This window comes from Corylus avellana, chromosome 3, assembly GCF_965113065.1.
Source record: "Corylus avellana chromosome 3, dhCorAvel1.hap1.2, whole genome shotgun sequence".
Taxonomy (NCBI): Eukaryota; Viridiplantae; Streptophyta; class Magnoliopsida; order Fagales; family Betulaceae; genus Corylus; species Corylus avellana.
The window spans coordinates 21,491,458-21,497,375 of NC_142492.1; positions in this window are offsets into that span (position 1 = coordinate 21,491,458).

A 5,918-nucleotide genomic window follows, 5' to 3' on the forward strand; every position below is an offset into this window, starting at 1 on the left:
GGATTGTAAATTTCACATGCAACATTTGCAATATTTTTCAATTCAGATTCAGAAATATCCAAAAACATTGTTATGCACATTCATATATAGATAATATTCAACTATGAGCAACATAATCATTTAAGAAAAATCTAACCAAAACCATCAATTCTGACCTAACCAAAACAAAGTCCATCTATCAAATAACCATGCAACTAGAGAGTACTCTAACTTAACCAGAAGTAAAGCAAGCAAGGCAAAGTTATAAGAAAATATTTTATCAACTAAAAAGCAAAAAACATCCTCTAAAAAGTTTTATTAACTTAGCTCAATAATGTTATGGTTAATTTAGCTCAAAATCCACTTCCAACAACCACACTCTACTTAGAAGTAGCTCAACCACAACAACCCACCTCATAATTTCTTTCAACATTCTTCCAAGAAACTCAATAGTGTTCATAAATGACTGCCCAGCACAAAGCTCAAATTTATAAAAATCAAGTTAAACTAGACTTCAAGCTCCTAAGCAAGTTTCTAATATACCTACTAATAGTTCCAGCCCATCCATTAGCAATTACAAGAATATATATATATCCAACACAACTTTATTAAACAAAACCCAATATCCAATATATATATCCAACACAACACAACTTCATTAAACAAAATTCCAACACACATACTACATTTCCACACAACACATAACAAAACATATATATACATCGAAAAAACGTTCTAACACAAGTCAAAACAAATATACAATAAAACACTTTTGGACTATCTACTAGAAATAAGTTTCAATTAGTCTCAACAAACATATAGTTTGATCTAACTATATACAAAACAATAAACAGTAGTATGTATATAGAACTTAACAAACAGTGATGATAAACGTGTGGCGCCCAACTCAACACAGTCATCTCCCAACTCTTAATCTGCATTACCTGCAAATGAGTTGTGAACCAATAATAATTAATACAAAAATTCAAAATTACTCTATAATATGATGCAAATATACGTAAATTTTAAAATGGACCGCTGTAACTAGGGGTTTCTAACAGTTGTTTCTAACAGTTAACAATTGTTACAAAAACAAAATAAAATATATCATTACCTCTGTGGGGCGCAGATCCAGACGTCGACCCGAACATGGCCTCGATCTGGCGGAAACGAGCCTCAATCGTAGCATCTTTCTCTGCTATCTGGGCTTTTTGTGCTTCAATCTGCCTCGCCATCTCATCCATTGCACTTTTTTGTGTTGCCCGCTCCTCTTCAAGTTCTCTAATTCTATCTGTCATCTGTGAGAACGAGGAGCTCCAAAAATTTTGAGACCGTGTCTGGGACGGTGTATAGTATGAATGTATGCTACCCCACACCAGCAGCACATTCGGACCCAGCTGGCGGACCCTGCCAGCATACTCAGGCTTATTTTCATGCGCCTGAGCATACGCATCATCAGGTGTCCACCGTACCGTCCCTTCTGTCACAGTCTTAGTATTTGCCAAGTCAGTGGGCATCAATTCCTTCATCCTCTCCTGTACATTAAAAAACAAGTTAGTATCTCGTATAAGGAACGTTAATCATAAATAATTTATCATAATATATATGCTTGAGTACTTACACATCTGTCCCTGACCACGTCATTCGGATAGCCACCTTCCTTGTATGTGTGAGTCTTGATATAACTTTGCGCTCGAGTTTGAGGAGTGTCCGCGGATACGGTCTACATAGAAAATATATCAATACAACAACAAAAAAATAAAAAAAATAAAGAAAATGATCGACCTAAACAACCGATTATATATATATATACGCAGTAAAGATATATAAATACCTCTTGATATGTCGGTCTAACGAAGCTCATCGACCCGGTGCAGTCAGGCGTGTTGTTTTTTGCTCGCAATTCCCTCATCTTGGCAGCAAACTCCTACATGTATATCACTCTTAAAATGCCAGGCCTAACCCAATTACAATTAATTAAACTAAACAATTATAATTAATTCCACTAGCCAATTGCTCCGTTTGTCTTCCTATTCAAATATATTCATATATTTCTGTACTATATATATATATATGCAATTGATCATGTTGTTTCAAAACACAAATTATATTGGTAATTGGGATGGATCATGGATCAAATTTATCTACCTTCATTGTGATGGTTTTTTTTTTTTCCCCATTTTTCCATGTTCTATTTTTGGTTCCTAAAAGTTGTTTTTTGGGGAATAACAACTTAAAAATAAGAAGCATGAATATTTTTCATTTTCTTCCCAGTTTTTCTTTAAAAAATAACTTCTATATATGTCATTCATAAAATGTTTTGAAGCTCGTAATTTCTAAGTTGAAGAAATTATGATGATCTCTGAGTTGTATGTCAATGCATCATGAATCACGAAAATGAAAAAAATAAAAAATCTAAAATTATTTAGAAAACACCCAAACATTGACAATAATCAACAATGGGAGATCGATCATCACAAGCCTATGAACAAAGCAAACCAATCAAGAAGACAGATTCTAAAAACACTCCGGACCTACCTGATTTTTCGGGTTTCACCATCTCGCCAACAAGACATTCAAGTCCTCGGCGTCGTATTTCCTAACGGTAGCCTCACCCATTCTCGTCTTCACTGAGTCTGGAGTATCGCCCGCTTCGATTTTTAATGAGCGTTTTACAGAGTGTCTCCAACTCTTCAGCTTCGTGCCCATATCTCTGAAGGCGTCCCTTTTAATCGCCTCAAAATCGTACTCAGGCGGCATGTAGAACTAAGTCTGCATATATAAGTCGAACAAATTAGGCGTATAATTGCACACATTAACAACGTTTAAAATATTGAAATACACGTGCGAAAATATGATAAAAAATTTAACCATACCATCAAGGTGTCCCATACATCTTCCTTCGTACGGGGATGTACATACTCTCATTCATCCTGAAGCCTAACATAAGTCCCGGCCCTTATGACGTTGCCGGCCTCCCTTCTAAATTTCATCCAGCTAAATCCTACGGGCTGCCACGCCTTATTGTACTCGCAGACGATTTTTTGCCCAAAGGGGACCTCCCACTTCTTGTTCGATTCTGGGATGTCCACCACCTGATATTGGGTGCTCCCGTCTCCCCTGATACCTAACACATTAATAATTGCAAATGTTAATTATTTGAAATTTAATAGTAAGTACATAAATTTTATACATATTCAATATGGGTTTTTTAAGCATATATACTTACTTATTGTCCGGAGCTGGCGAACGCCCAACTCTTCTGAATGATTATCGGCCTCCAAGTCACCTGAGCCATCATCCACGTGCTCCCCATAGTATTGTGTCTCGCTGTCATCCGGCTGCGATGGCTCACTGAATGGGACACTCATCATCTCGGGGGGGAACAACCGCTCCACCTCGCCATGTGCACATACCCCCATCTCGCTCATGGTAGGTATCGGAGTACCAAGATCATATGAGGCCGATGTATAATATGGAACCTGCTGAGACCTTTCCCCATGCTCAGGAAGTAAGGGTCTATACCCCTGGTCGTCTATCTGTAGGGACCCCCGTCGTCTACTCTTCCCCCTCGTACTCATGTCAACCTGCAAAACACATAATATACCCAATTAATTATGTATATAATAGATAAAAAATGCACCACAATAACCAATCAATGTAGAAAGAAATAACATTAAATACGTCAAAATAATGTGAACTATATATATTATGAAAGTTTTAAATTTTTTTAAACCACATACGGATCTAAGTCTTGTCGGATGTAGTCAATGTCATCCTGCGGATCCACTTCATTATTGCTGGTCAATAGGAGCGGCTTACACTCGTGGTAGTTGACACTTTCATCATTAGAACCTTCACCTTGTCCAACGTCGTATACGTTTCTAGGTTTAGTTCTTACAACACAAGCCCAATCAGGGTCTCTTTTATCTTGGACGTAAAAGACTTGGTCAACTTGTGACGTTAGCACATACGGCTCATCAGTAATTTCCTGGCCCCGGTGGACAAGGTTTTTGAAGCTGACAAGCAGTATGTCATACTCGTCTACTTTATACCCCCTGTCCCTCGTATTCCCTCGTACTCCTAGACTTTGTCATCCAACTCTTGTCCATAACTTTAGTTACTGGAACCCTAACTGAATAAAATAAATCTAAGTTAGTTACTAAAATGTTTTTTTTTTTTTTTTTTGTGTTTCCTTAAGTACATCGTTTCATTTTTTTGTTCGCTTTTAACAAATAAACACATACATTGACTTTTAATTATAACATCTACATAATCTAAATTTGCAAAACCTAAACATAATTAAGGTCCAAATTTAAAAACATTTGACGTGCCACATGGGGACCCTTGATAAAATATATGTGGCTATCTTATTTGCTGCAATTTTTTTGTTTTCATATTTTATGACATTTACATAATCTAAATTTGTCAGAACTAAATTAATTTTTTTACATATAGGGACCCTAAATAAATTACATATAGCTAGTTAAGTTAAATGTTGGTTTTCTTTTTTCCGTTTATTATAGCATTTATGCAAATGTATGGGAAGTGTAGATAAAATAAATCCAGCTTCCAATGTTAGTTGTTTTTTACTTTGTACTTACGCATCTTAGCATTTACATACTTATTCTACATTTTCAAAATATAAACATTAATTAACGATCGACCAACATAGATATGCCCTTGTTATTTGTTTGTTTTATTATTATTTTTTTTTTTTGGTTATGATAAGGTGCACAAGCAAAACCTACACAAAATATGGGTCTAAATCTAAATGCAAAATTCCCCAAAAAAACTTAATTTCAAACTATTAGGGTACGTAATTGTGCATGCATGCATGCAAATACATTAAACAATATTCTCACCATATACAAACCAAATATGTCAAACAAGTAATTAATATTAGAAAACATATATCTTAAGCAAATAAATTAATTACCTAACCTATAAAATTAATTTGCTAATATAACTACATCAAAAATATATAATAATATACATTGTAAATTACATTTTTATATAATTTATTTAATTATCTAATAAATAAATAAATGAATAAATTACTCACAATATTAATATATATATATAATATATACAGATTATATATATGTGGTTATATATATATATATATATATATATATATATATATATATATATATATACCTGATTTTCGAGTTGGAGAACGAGTGAGAGCGTGAGAGGGCCTTCGGAGCTTGAGGTTGTGGTCGCCAAAGAGAGCAACGGCGGTGACGTGCGCCGGCAAGAGAGAGAACCACCGAGAGAGAGAAACACTACGTGAAAAAACGAGAAAATGGCCGAGCTGGCTGAGAGGACGCGGGTGAGACAAATGGAGCAGAGGTGACCGGCCGGGCTGATGGAGAAAAAAAAATGGCAGACGATGATATGCAGGTGGAGGAGTTGGGCGGGGGAGAGAAAGAAAAGGGAGGGAAGAAAGTTGCAGGAAAAAAGAAAGAAAAGAAAAAAAAAATATATATATATAGCTAGAGGGAAGGCGCAGCTGGCTGCACCTTCCCGAGGACACTTCTTGAATGCCACATGGCACGTCAAGAAGCTTCTTGACATGTCACATGTGGCACGTCAAAAAGCCAATTTATTTATTTATAAAATAAAAAATTATATTTATTTTAATTTTATTAAAATTATTTTTACTATATAATATAATTTCTATTAAAAATATATTTGTTCTATTATATAATTTTTTCCTCTTATATAACACATTATACTTAAAACTAATTAGATAATAAATAAATTAATATTCTAGATGTATAGATAATTAAATATATTTTTTAATGAGGGCTCAATAATCTACTCACCGACAACATATTTTTTGTTGGCTGAGTTCATATGACGTTTGCGGGTCTTATAAAATAAATGTATTCGGTATGTCTTATATATTTTTAAAAAATTAATATCGCTATCAT